At 41.1% G+C, this 13892-nt stretch overlaps 1 long non-coding RNA gene across 1 annotated transcript in view; it reads left to right on the top strand.

The window, feature by feature from the left end:
* LOC112952010 overlaps positions 1-1017 on the top strand; it is a 5655-nt gene extending 4638 nt beyond the window's left edge. Inside the window, exon 3 of the long non-coding RNA XR_003250315.1 lies at positions 772-1017. This is a non-coding gene — a long non-coding RNA (uncharacterized LOC112952010). The remainder of the gene's footprint in view (positions 1-771) is intronic.
* Positions 1018-13892: the final 12875 nt, after the last annotated feature.

The raw sequence follows: 13892 nt of genomic DNA, 5'->3' as shown, positions 1-13892 counted from the left end.
AAAAAAAAAAAAAAAAAAAAAAAAAAAAAAAGAGGCAAAAATTGGACAATTCAGCTCACAAACATACTGTTTGTAAATCAACCCTTGCAAAAACAAATAAATAAATAAAATAAAGGCTTGTATTTTGTTTCCAACAAGCTGCAGCAGTACTTTATGGGCTATTTCATTGCATCATAAATGCTATAATGACCAACTGTGCCGTGACAGTAAAGGGACATGAGTTGTGGCTGCAGTATCTGTTTCTGATGAACAGTGAGGGGTTTGTATCCAGCTGAGGTAGCACTGGTTCCACATAAGTCAAACCTTTGGCATCTCAAAAGATTTTGGTCAGTCCATTCCTCTTTTCCAGCTGATTCATAGTTTGGATGTAGAACTAGAAAACAAGTAGTCTTGTTTACAATAGAGACAATTTCTTGTATGCTGTCAATATTTCTGCATTTAAAGTAATGTGTAAATTATTTATTACTAAAGACTAAAATGCTTTTGTGGAAAAAAAAAAAAAAGAAAATGCTGCCTAACAGCTGCCTGCTCATATAAACACTCTCTAATACACACGGTAGGTAGAATAAAACTGTATTCTTCATTGTTGAACCTTAGCCTGCTTCCTCATGCATTTTTCCATGTATTTCCTATATGCATTTTCTTCTCTGACATATTTGTTGCAGGTTGCAGTGTGCAAGATACACATGTATAACATCTTCTTGTCTATTTACATTACCTCAGCCTCGCAGTTTGCTGGCTTTGAGTGTATATTATCTGATCATCCAACAGAGCAACTTACTTCTGATGCCAAAATCCCACCGGTTAGGAGAGAAGACAGGACACAGAAGCATGAGTTTGAAAGCTTCAGTCTGTTCCTCTGCTGGCAAGACCCTGGACAAAGTCTCTTCAATGACAATCACCTGATGTTAGTTCTGTAGTGAAGAGGAAAAACCCAAAAGGGCAAAATATCCTTGGGAGAGTGAAAATACTGATCTATACCTTTCAGAACAGATCAATATAGGGAGGGTACTGACACAGATTGCTGTACTGGTGATAGTAGACACACATTAYGAGGAGAAAAAAGTGGGCTCGTGAAGGTGAATCAGGTGGTTGGTCAAGGAGGTGGTGGCTGCAATATTTACAGGCCACATAAAGATGTTCCAAAACTAACTTGGCACTGGGAGGATAGCAGGGAAATGTATGCAAGCGGGAAAGGGAAACAGCGGGGAGAAAGTGGGAAGAGACAGATACTGAAGCGATGCTCCCCCAGGTCTGCTTTTCTTCCCGCTTGGATTGTGTGGGTTTGGTCCTGTCCCTGCCCTGCAGAGCTGAGGGCTCCTCCGCACCCTCACACTCGGCTGGGACCTGTAGTGATGCATGGTGCTGCTTTGTGCTCCGGGTAACATGTCGTGCACGTTTACTATAGCACGTTTCCATCACGGATGCATCTTCTGGATGCATCGTGGTGTTGCTTTTATCCCCAGAATTTTGTTTGTAATGAGATTCAGGCATGAGAGTTTAACTCATTTGGAAGTCTGATTTGACAGTGCTTTTATTTTATTTTATTTTATTTTATTTTATTTTATTTTATTTTATTTTATTTTATTTTATTTTATTTTATTTTATTTTATTTTTTTTTTTTGACACTGTTCAGCCTCTCCTAGTTGCTTTTCTAAGACGTGCTTACCCTATTTTCCTCTTCGCACAACTTGAACTATTTTAAATGTTCCGGCTAATTCTCAAATGCAGGGCTGGGACTGTCTGTTTCATCTCAGCAGAGTCTTATTTAAGACTCGATAATGAAAATGACGTGAAAATAATATCTGTGGCACAGAAACTGCAGAGTCTGGCTCTGAAACTGTAACATTCGTATTAGCGACCTACATTAGGACATATTTGCTTTTAAATCCCGGGTGTGAAATACCTATTATTTCCTTTTCCTATTTCTTATAACTTTTCAGCAGACCGGCAGTTCAGCCAGCCTCAGCCTGGCACAGAGCTTAAAAGAAGGTAGGATGCCCCCACCGTGTTTGACTGGTTCCTTGGCAGAAACCAACATGAATATTCATTGTTTCTGCTTTTATATGACAGGAGGAGGCCTGGATGTGGCTGCTGCAGCAGGATATCTGTTTAAGAAGACTGCAGTCRAGGAGGAAAAAGGCAAAAATATACTGGGAATGAAGTGTGGGCTTACTAGGTCTATCTTGCCTTAAAATGTTAATGCAAAGAGTGTTGGGGCTGATGGAGCTTCTCTGCCAGTTATTTGAGGTTATCTGTGGAAATAGATTAGTGCCATTTAAAGGACAGTGATTTGCACTGGAGCTATTAGGGGGACTATTTATTTTTTTCTGTGATATTTATGAGGAAAAAAAGTGTTTCTGTTGAAATAATGAATTGTAAAATTTGCTTTTCCTCAGAAAAGAGAAAGCCAGATTCTATTTCTGTTTTCGGTAATGGAAAGCCAGATATTTTGGCTTAAAAGTAAAAAAGTTTTAAATACAGTGAAATGTTGTGTCTAGGCTTTCTAGTCAACAAAATTGGAAAGCAAAGCAGGCATGTACAGAGAGCATTTSATTTATCAGTTTAATGAAGAGAGAAACGTTTCCATAGAAAATTTACAAGCAATTCCAAGAGGGACGCTGGGTAAGCCTGTGTGAAGCAGTTGGGATAAAGTGGGAGCCCCGAGAACTGGCTGCTCCCAAACCTCAGCTGAAAACTCGGACACRAGTTTTTCCCAGCCAATGTTGTACTTGGGCTTTCTCTTGGGATTGCTGGAGGTGTTAATAATGTAACACCATGTGCTGCACCAAGTGTTGCACATTAAGGAGCGGTGATTTGTGCGCRGGAAACACTGTTCAGTGGGACTGCTGGTGGGAGTAGGGGAGGACGGGAAGAGGACTCGCACCRGGACTAGGAGAACCCAAATATCTTGGATATCTGTGCTCAATAATTAATAGCTCTGCTACCACTTGGTCTTACTGACTTCACATAAAAATCTAACTTGACTGTTAGGCAGAGCATAGGGCCAAGATGTCGAGCTGATAGTGATAGGTTTAACTTGAAATATCTCCTAAGGGTCTGTGAAACCAATAAGAATCTCTGCAAGAAGAGGAAGGAAAYGGTCCCGGGACCATGTGTCCTGGATATGTGAAAGAGCTGTTGTAAGTATAAATAATTTGCAACCAGGAAAGTTTTTAATGAAAGGAGAGTCTGTTTGTTTAAACTTTAATGGGTTTGAAGCCTGAATTGTTCAGGAAGCGGGATRTGCAACCTGTTATGTGCCCACTGTGGTTCCTTGTTCTTTCTATATATTGCTCTTGGTTAATATGGCTTCACTGAGAAAGAAAAACTACTTATTTTCTTATCTTATTTTTTTCCATAGAGAGCTTATGCAATACTGTGTACAGATCACAATGCAGCCTAGGGAAAAAAAAAGACAAATTGCAATCGTTCTTGTTTCCTAGATGCTGTTGCTTCTCCCAAATAAATGAGTAATGTGGCAGAGCAGCGCCTGGTTAATCTGCACTCGGGAGAGAAACCGCGGGTTGGATCGGGAGGCTCGGAGGCCACGCGCCGGAGGATCGTGTTGCGCCGGGAGGAGGCGGCAATGAATTTTTCAGCTCAGAATTTCTTTTTCTGACTCAAAAAGTTTCTTTTCCTGACATTACTGGACAGAAATCTTTCTTTTTTTCTACCTGATCCCTTCCATTCGGCTGGAAAGTGCAACGCAGAACTTCATTACCAAGCTCAGTTTTTGTGCACTTTCTGAACTGTCAGCCTTTGGAAAGGTGATGTGGAGAAGAAAGTGATAGGTGTTGGTAAGGGATTACTCAGATCATCTACAAAAGGAATGAAATGATCACTTCCAAACACATCATTACAAAAAACATCACTASCCCTTCCAGCCATCCAGCCAACCCGAGCTTTGTCTCTTCCTAGACGGCGAGACGTGGATCTTGCATCCTGTGGGCAGTTAGACCAGCTGCATACTGCTAATTTTGCATTTTGTTAACGGCCGTGAACCATAACAAGGCAACAAAGAGAAAAGAGCTTTCTAAGCTATAAACAGGTTGTAGTTTGTTTTTGTTCTTGTTTTTGTTCTTCCTTTGCAGGGTACTTAGATACCGATATATTTGCAGCGATGATCTCTTCTGCAAAATTGCCACGTAGTTTGCAAGAAACGAGGCAGAAAGAATGCGTGCTTCTACACTGTATACTGAGACCCGGCAAATTGCTTATAAAAGATGTACCTAGGAACAAATTWAATTCTTTAACAGTAATGTTTGAAGAGATGTTATGCACTGAATAAAATTTCCCAGCCGGTGTGCCGTGACCTCTGTCTGTAGCTGGGAGCTGCTTCCCTGCTCTCTCTCACCTCCCTGCYATTCCCTGTTATAAACTTTCTGTAAACTTGCCCTGCAAGCTGCTTGGGGCAAACACGGTATTTTTTATGAGCCTGTATAATAAAGCTTGAAGGGGATGCTGGTCTGCTGTTACCAAATCCTTTAGGTGTTTATGCTAAATGGTAATAATAGTGAGTATTATTACCGTAGAGGAATTATGATACTTGTAGAGCAACAGGTTTTGTTGTGTGACGTGTTTTATTTGCGTCTTTAATAAAACTTTGTAGGGCTTTTAAACAAGTTTAGAAGAGCTTTTAATTAAACCCAACATTTTTTTTTTTCAAGTGAGGTTGTTAGTTAGGAATAGTCTTAAAGCACACTAAGGAAAAATATACCAGAGTTCATCCTAAAGCCCAAACGAGAGCTGGACATTGCAGGAGGGAGCGTAGGAAGTATTTGGTGAAGAAAAATATGACCAGGCCCCTCTGTTTCCAAGGATTTCTCTTTAGATGACTTGGAGCAAACTGAGGGACTTCAGCTATTCAAATAACACTTGGGAATTGCATAAGATAGACTGTAGGCCTGGAATTTGAGAACAGTTATGTGTAGAAGTCTTGCAATTCATTGCAAAGATGATCCACAGGACCTTGTTGGATTTAGGTTTCATTTGGATAAAATAACAAAAATAATTTGTAAATTATATTACCGTTCCAAGAGCTCTTTTCTCTTTGTATATAACTAAGATGTAGAGGTTCCTAATTGTGCTATTAGTTTGGTTAGTATAGTATGCAGTACTAAAACTCTTGTACTTATGCTTCATAACTTCATCTGATATAGTATTATATAGTATAATAAAAACCTCACCTCAGATGAGAAGAGGAGATTTTTAGGTATATGAGGTCTATTCCTTAGCCTCTATTTTTACAGACTTTCATTTTTTTAGGTGCAAATATGTTCATGTACACAGCCGTGTGTAGTTCTAATTACCTTATAGCCAAACTAGTTTTCCAATCCTCATGCTTTTTGCGAGGTAAATATTGGCACTCTTTGGGCGTACATAGAATTTACACTGACAAAGTAAGGGAGARAATGTTTTTAGGCCCAGTACTTTTTGAGCATGTGTATAAGCTGAATAGAGACTGTGTCTGAATATAGCTATAACATTTTATTGCTCCAGGAATTTCTACTTTAATCTTCTTTAATCCAGCCCTGGATACCACTTTTTTGAAATAAAAGCTTTTATAGTCAAACTCGTGGTTTGTGTACATCAATCTGACTTAATCATTTGAAAAACAACCCTTTAAAATAGTCCTGTAATTAGACTTTTACAACTATGGATGCTCTTGATTATCAGCAAATGGCATTGACTTCAATAGCCATCAGCTCAAATAAGCATTTTCAAAGGAAATCAAGTTCTTAAGCCCACTAAAAGAATTCATCTTTTTTTTCCTCCCCTCCTATTGTTTTTCAGTCTCCCCAGTGCTACTTTGCAACTTGCTATAGAGTTATCCTGGGTGCAAAGCAATCTACCCTGAGCACAAACGCTGGGAGAGCTCCATTCTGTGCAGCATCTCAAGAGCATCCCCTCCGGTGCTACCTTGTCCAATTGCTTGGGTGCATCTCAGCCCTCGAGTTTTGCAAGAATCCACAGAATTTTTGAGGCGATCTGTCCTGGACATATAGGAGAASTACAGGAAAGTGCTGGGAGTGCATCCTTGCTATGCATGCTTGCAAAGTCACTGTGCAGTTAACACAGTGCGTTAGGGTAATGTTTCCTTACTGAGGCAGTTTTCCTTTGGAGCAATAGGCTGATAATAGAGCAAGGCTTTAATATGAGCGTCTCACAAGATAACTCGCTCTCCCCCTTCTTTCCTACTGAGAGTTTAAGTTGGCAGCGACTTTGCCCTAGGATTTCTTTCACCTTTGGGGCTTTGGGCATTTTATCCCGCAGCAGCTGGAAGCCCTTTAGCCCCTGCAGTCCCTTTTGTCAGGGCTCTGCACTCCGGGCGGCGCTCGGCTGCTCCATGTGCTCTTTCCACGTGCCGGTAGGAAAGTTGGGAAGCGCGGAAGTGCTGGGCAGCTGCACAAAATAGTCCGCGCGGGCGCACCTCAGAGCATTGCCTCGAACGTCAAGTGAAACAAGCTTTAAGTAACAACCATCGATAAACAGAGTTGGCCTAAATAACTTTTTTGAATAGAAACACACATTAAAAGAAAATCAGCCTGTTGAGCCAAGAAAGTAAGGAAATCATCCCAATTTTGTGAGCTAATGTACTTTTGATGAATAGCTATTCTGTAGCAAAAAATCTTTCGTTAAAGATCTCTAAGTAGCTGTAGGACCAAGAACTCTAAAGGAGCAAATATTTCTTTAATGTTTTAAGAAACAGCTAATGAAGAACTGTGAAAAGGAGGAGCGTAAGTCTCAGCGGTAGAGATAGTGTCGAAATCAATTATTTAAGGGGCCATCAGTCATGCAGACAAATACAAAACCCAGCACATATCTACAAAGGGTGGATTTGTCCAGACAAACCTGACCAAGAAGACTTCCAAAAGCTACRGAGGTGATGTAGGGAGCATAAAGGGGATTATACCCTGTGTAGACTCGTGAAAGACAGTTAATGCAGTGCTGTGTTCTGGATTATTCATAAAGGATTAGGAATCTGGATATTTCATATTCAGGAAAGTTGTTGTTCCCATGGGCAAAAAGCTCACTGGGTGACTGAGATCCCCACGCGACAGGGAAAGACCAGGACTGGCTTTGAAGAAGAGAGCATCGAAAGCACGGAGACTTGGATTCCCCCTTAGCTATAGCACAAAGAGAATATTGCTTGTAGGTGAAATGTCTAAAGTGTCAGAAAGAACAGGAGAACTCAGAATGTTTTCCTCCCATGAAAGCAAAGYAGACATTTTGTGCAACCTTGACAGAGCATTGGCAGGATTGTCATTTCAAATAAAAAAATTTAAAAAGGGCATGTGATACATAGCCTTTTGCTATTAACACAGATGCTCCTTGGATTTCACAGGGCTCCAAAACTCAGCAGGCCTCTCTCTTAATCAGCGCTGTCTGGATCCATCGCCGGCAGGCCGAGGTCTTTAGGAATAAAGGTCATTACTTGATGTTTCCAGCATGCAAAGATGCTCGGATGATAGCTCCCTTCCTCGCTTAATCCCCAGGGATTAGACACAGGCACCGTCTCGCACTAAACCAGGCTATTTTCTCTAKCTCTCGGCATCGGGTTCACCCCAGGTTTCTTTGAGGGGCCGGACCGGACCAAAGGCCCAGGAAAATCCCAGAGAGCACCAAGTTGGCCACGTCATCCCTGATGCTCTCGGTAAGCGTGCACCTCTCCTGGTTTTCCTGAGGGTTATTAAAATAATTCAAATTAAAATAAAATAAGTGTGTGTGTGTGTGTGTGTGTGTGTATATGTATATATGTTTAGTGCAAACTAAATGTGTTTCAGAGACCTCAGTCTGCTTCACACTGCCAACACCCTCTGCCACTTCTCTCCTTCCCGGCCACGCGGACGCTGCAGCCTGGAGCTTGTCCCCAGGTTTTGTTGCATCCTCAAGTGCACGACAGCCCCGGAGTGCTGTGGCAGCCCTGCACCCGCTCCCAGAATCCGCCCTTGCAGAAACCAAAAAAGGTAAACGAACAACCCTCCTCTGAAAGATAGCCAAAGCCTTTGGCAYGTAGGCTGCGAAGGAAGATGAACATTAAGTCTATAGAGTTCCATGAAAATAGACGTGTTGTCAGTGCAAAGGCCTCTTGCCTCTCCCATAGCTCGCTATTAAAATTACTGCTTTWTAAGTGGGAGGTTTGGGCACAAAGGCAGTTTCTAAAGATCAATGATAAATCATGAACAGTTACATTGGGAAAAATAGCTTTTCAAAAGAAACATAGTAGTATTCACAATAGCTTAGTGCTGTTGAAGACTGGGCTCTAGTACAGCTCAGCACWGGTTTTTTTGACACACGTACTTGAAAACCTCACGAATGTCACTGTAGGGCTGCTCTGCGCCAACCTGGTGTGGCAAGGTGAATTAAGGTAAGTGCTTCTTAAGGAAGCACTTAAAAATGCTCTTTTTTTTCCCATGCTTGAACCTGACATGGGAGATAACCCACTTTCAGTGAGAACTGTGACAGATATGAATGTTAAGAGGGAGACATCTGAAAACTCTTCAACCAAAACAAGAGGTTGTTTTCCTCGGCCCGCAACACCGAGGTGCTCTTTCATCGCTGCCTTTTTCACCGCTGCCTTACTCCCTACGCTGGCATTTAATTCCACTGAATGGAGTCACATAGTGCAAAATTAGCCCCAAAGAAATAATTTTTAAAATAAAATCATTTGTAGAATTAGTAAATGCAAATGCTTTCATATTGGAATATATTGCTCCTTTTTTTTTTTTTTTTTTTTTTGTGCAGTTAGATTTCCTCTTGTTTTATGGAATATTTTTTGTGGCTTAGATACTTTGGTTTGTAAATATGTAATAAAGTTGTGCGAGTATTAAAACGAAGTACATTTTTATCATCCGCATTCATCTGGCTGCTAGCAAGCCTGGGAAGTGAATAGGAGAGGGATACCAAGAAGATACTTTCTTTAAAAAAAAGTTTGTTTTAAAATGTGTTTATAAGTAGAATCATCTCTGTTTTATTAGAAATAAAAGGTTAGGAATTGGAGTGTTTTTCCCCCAGAGAAAGAGAATATTAAGAAATATTATGTGTATTGAAAACAAATATTTCTAACTCTACATGGATTTAATCACTATGTGGAATGTATTTCTTATATAATTCTTGATGGCCATTTTTTGTGATTAAAACTAAAGTGCTTTTAAGGAACCCATGAAAAGATACACCGTTTARAAGGAGAGAAAAGGGAGAAATTAAATACAAAACCAAACCCACCTTTGAGCAAGGTGGGAGCTGGTGAAACCAGCTCGAGTGCAACCTGAGGTGTGATGAAGGCAACTCCTCCCCAGGCATCCCCTCCAATGTGCTGCAGCTGTGGGGGGCGGAGGGCGGCCAGGCACCACCCCCAGCATTTAGGTCAGAGCCTGGGTGGGAACTGCAGTTCCTGCAGCCCTCACAGCAGGTAGCAGCCTGGGGGAACCTTTTGGGGGTTGTTTTTACATGTGGATATTGTAGGAATGTTTGGACGGATGTCTATTTCTGTGTTTTTGCATATCTATTTGTCACTGCTCCATCCCTAGTACTATTGCCTGCCTTGCTGTTTTGATAAGTAACTCTATAAAGCTTTAAGTGGGGAAGGTGTTAGTTAAAAAAGCAGGAAACTTAAAGCAGGTAAGGTATCCCCAGTTTGCCTCTTGTAAATATTTGACTTAATTGTGGCATTTAAGAGAAAACAGTAACAAAAGTATTTCAGTGCTGTTGTTTTGGAATAYGAAGTCAGGATGAGCCTGGTGGTCAGAAATTGCTGCCTGGTCAGGGCTGGAAAAGTTAAAAGAAACTAACTCTGTGTTAGATATATAATTTGGAAAWGAGAAAATCTGGAAAATTTATCTTGAAAAATTCAATAAATAGCAGATGCCTTAATTCCTGAGGACTTTGGAACTCCTTTTTTCCCCCCTCCTTCCTCTTTTGTTTTCCTGCTTGTAGGATATAGAAGTAGTGCTAGAAAAGCATAGGCTGATGCTGAGTTTGACATCTATGAGCCTAATTTGCTGGGCCTGACACGTCTGCGCGTTGGAGGGGCCCCATTAGAAAATTGGGGTTTTCTGCCAGCAGCCGGGAGCTTGCGCCAGCTCCGAGGGGCTGCCGCCGGTGCCGCTTTTCCTGTGCGACCGCGTCGCGGAGAGGTGYGGGCGGTGGAGCTGCAGCTCTTGCAAAGCTCTCCTGATTTCTGAGCCTTTATCCACGRTGACAGTCTTTCCCGGGAGTGTTTTTTCCCCCCACTCCCAGCTCCCTAAAAGCTGTGTTAAAGCTTCTAAGTTGGTAGTTAGAGCAAGCGAAGCATTTGGGGACATGACTGAGAYGAGGAACTGAGAGGTGCTCCTCCACGTTTTCCCTGCTTTGGTAAAAGCTTGGATGCCTGTTGTCTTCTCTGGTACATGGGTAGCATTTGTATTGGAAAGCGTGTTAAAATGATTGTGGAGGGGTTGGGGAGGGGAAAAACACACAAACWTACCAAAAATGAGTTTTAATTATTTTCAATGGCAACCATTATCTCTTCCAGCTTGCCTCTAAGCATTGACTCTTGAATTTTGCTGCTTTAACTAGTTCAAGTTATCAAAAAATAAAARTTAACAAAAGCCTAAGTCAGATGACCTTTATTGACAAGTTGCCTCACAGCTGTCCTTGTGCTTTGATAGGTGATGCTTCGAGCAAAGGGAGCAGCGGATGGCATCGGATCCTGCGACAGAAGGGAAACGTGTAGGAGACGACTCCCCCGCTCACCTGATTTCCACCTGATGACTTCCACGGTATGTAAGTTGAGACAACCACAGAAGGTTCCTCTAATGACATCTTAATACACCACAGAACTTASAGCGAGGCGTGAATAGCTTGTGCGCCCAACTGTTGGGAGCAGATGCTCCCCTAATTCCGCTCAGTACTTCAAAATAAAGCTTATTGGTTTTTGAGCAAATAGTTATGAAGCATTAATAAGAATAACACACAACATTGGATACTGAATACACAACGTGAATTCCTTTCTTGGGTATGTTTGAGAGTGACATCACAGTTGGCTGCGTAAGTTGATATATACAGGGAATTCAAGTAACAGTTCTGAGCTTTCCCATTATTTCTTCCCATCTTACTCATACCTGTCCTTAATCATACTCTAAAAAGAGAGCTAGACTACAAGGCTGGTGTATGCTTTTAGTCAGGTTAAGAAATACAGTTGCTGGTGTAGTAGCTTGAAATCAAGATGTTCTGCTTGTGGTCTTAGTTAGTTGGTACCGAGCTTCATTACATATATGGAATGAAGGATATAGGTATTTGGTATTTTTTTGCGGTGGTCCTTTACTTAGCTAAGCTCATGTCCAGCCAAGTGTGTGGTGTTCTACAGGTTTTTAATCCRTTGAAATTGGGCAGTTTGTAGATCTTTTTGGCAAAAATGATGGTGTTTCTTCCTGTGTTAAGATGTTGATTTTTGTAGCGTGGCGGCCTTTTAATCTGTACATCTCTGATGGTTTTGACAGTGATGTTTAGCAACCAGCATCATGTTCGGGTATCTTCTCTTAGCTGAAATAGGATATACAAACTGTGTGATTTTTGGGAGAGGATGGTTTAAAATCTATTTTAATTACCAATTATCCCTTACCACGCAGGGTCTCGTATTTCATGATATCCTGAAATACGTGGAAAATGTAATGGTTTTGATAGAATTCTCGCTGCATCTTTATTTCGTACTAAGCATCAACTCTAGGGAAGATTTTAAAGTGAACCCTGAACTTCTTTGAGAACATCACAAGTGGTTCAGTAGCAAGATGGGACGGATGTAGCGGAGGGTATGATGTTTATGGGCATCCAGCCAAATAATCAGAATGTAAAATCTGAGATGTTTGAGGTGCATCTCAGTAAAAATCCTTGACTATTGCCAAGGGTGATTGAGTTGGGCAAAGTGTGAAGCCTAATGGGACTTGTTGCTAGACCTGCCAGGATCTGTTCTAAACACTGTAAATCTTGATGATTTTGGCTGTTAGAAAAATGTATTTTTTCTTATGGGAAAASTCAGAGTTCCCAGTGAAAAATCAAACACTTTCTTTCTTTCTGTGAGTCTGCAGTGTTTGTATTCTAGATCACTGCCACGGTATCTCAGAGGAGTCTTGGCTTACCAATTTGTGCCTTCATTTATCTATATTGTTTATGCCCCCTAGTCAATTTTACATATTCCCAAATGCATCCCAGTCTTTGCATAATGTGCCCAGCCTCTGCTGAAGAATGGTAGGATGGAATAATTTATCTGTACCTGCTAGGAAGCAGTGCAGCGACATGCCTGTTTCTGAACAGGGAATCTGACAATTCCCTGTTGAATGGTTTGACTTTGAGGAGAGGCACCGAAGTGCCCTGACATCTGTAAAACCTTCGCTAAGCTGCTGGTAGGAAAGGGGAGAACTTAAATTGTATTTCTGTTGCTAGCAATTTGCCTTTTTTGTACCAAGAATTAACTTGGAAACTCCTTCCTTGGAGGAAATTAAATGAGGTCTTCATTGTTTTGGGGTGGTATTGGGCAGAGTTTAACATCCGTGGTGAAATTGGTGGAAAGTGCTAAGAGGTGAGAGTCGTAACTTAGTGCTTTGGTGTTTAAGTGTTTTGGCCTTAAACATAAATACATTTGAGAATTTYAACAGTGTTGAGGAAAGTAAATGCTGGCTCCTTGGTGCTGTGTATTTCAAAAAGGACCGACATTAGCATTTTGAATCCAGTTATGTTGCTAAAGCAGAACTCAATTAAAATTAATTAAGCAGGTTTAATGACTGAACAGCTAATGTCATAGCAGTTGATTATTAAGTTCAAGCCTTAATGTGATTATTTTTGCTAATTAATTCAAGGCTGCTCCAAGTCTTCATTCCACTTGAACATGCGGACGATGGGCCGAGGTGTTGCCTCGATAACAAGGGGGCATCAGAGGTTCCCTGTAACATCAGGTGTCAGCCGCTGAGTTAGGGCTGAGTCGGGTCAAGGGCCCTTGCGTTAGGGGTTGAGTCGGGTCAATCGTCACCCCGAAAAGAATTTGTACGATCCAAAGAGGGGCCAAAACATAGAATAAGTCTCCTCTGGATAGCCTGCTCTCTATTGTGGGTGTCTAGTAAGGGAAATTATATTAAATGGCCATGTTGTGAGTTTACTGTTCTATAGGCTTTAAAATTATAAGAAAGCARTAATGAAGCCCAGAGCCCTTTGTTTTGATGCTATTATTGTGCTCTTTGACTCTTACTGAGTTCCACAAATGGTCTTAGCAAGCTGGTAGGGTCAAGTTGTCAATATTCTGTTAGCAGGATGATCTACTAAGAAAATTCAGGTGTTTTTGCTGCTAGGTATGCTGTGTTCATAATTCCTGTTCTTCTTCTTGTAAAAATAACTTTGTTTTTGAGTGCAACTATATATTTGTTTAATTCCACACAGATACATTAAATATTACTTTTAAAAGGATGAAAAACTTTTCCTATGGTCTCTCCAATAGGTCTTTTTTTTTTGTTGTTGTTGTTGGTTTTCTGTTTTACTTGACTGGTGAAGTGAAGGGGAAGCTGCATTTCTTGTCTCTGGAGTTGTCTGGGAAACAGAGCTCAGTGTTAACAGAGAGGATTACAGAGAAGGAGAGGTCGGGAGATGAAAGAACTATTCAAGAAATGGTCTTTATCACTTGTGCTGTGCAGCAGCCTGAGTGCTGCTGTGCCAGCCAGGTGCAATAGCACAACCCASTGTGGTTGTGCTATTAACTTTTTTTAGAGGTGTGTGTAACAGTAGCAGGTTGCAGCAAGTTTCAGCCATCCTTGGATTGATTTATTTTAAAACCCTATAATTAAAGCTATACAGTCTTGTAGCGTGGATTTAGACCTAATACTTTCTAAGTGGTTTTTTGTATTGGTTTTGACATCATTAGTGTC

The sequence above is a fragment of the Nothoprocta perdicaria genome, unplaced genomic scaffold (genome assembly GCF_003342845.1).
Source record: "Nothoprocta perdicaria isolate Ctin4 unplaced genomic scaffold, notPer1 scaffold_381, whole genome shotgun sequence".
NCBI classification, from domain to species: Eukaryota; Metazoa; Chordata; class Aves; order Tinamiformes; family Tinamidae; genus Nothoprocta; species Nothoprocta perdicaria.
Note: the sequence above shows the minus strand (reverse complement) of the source record. Positions and strands in the feature narration are given on the sequence as shown.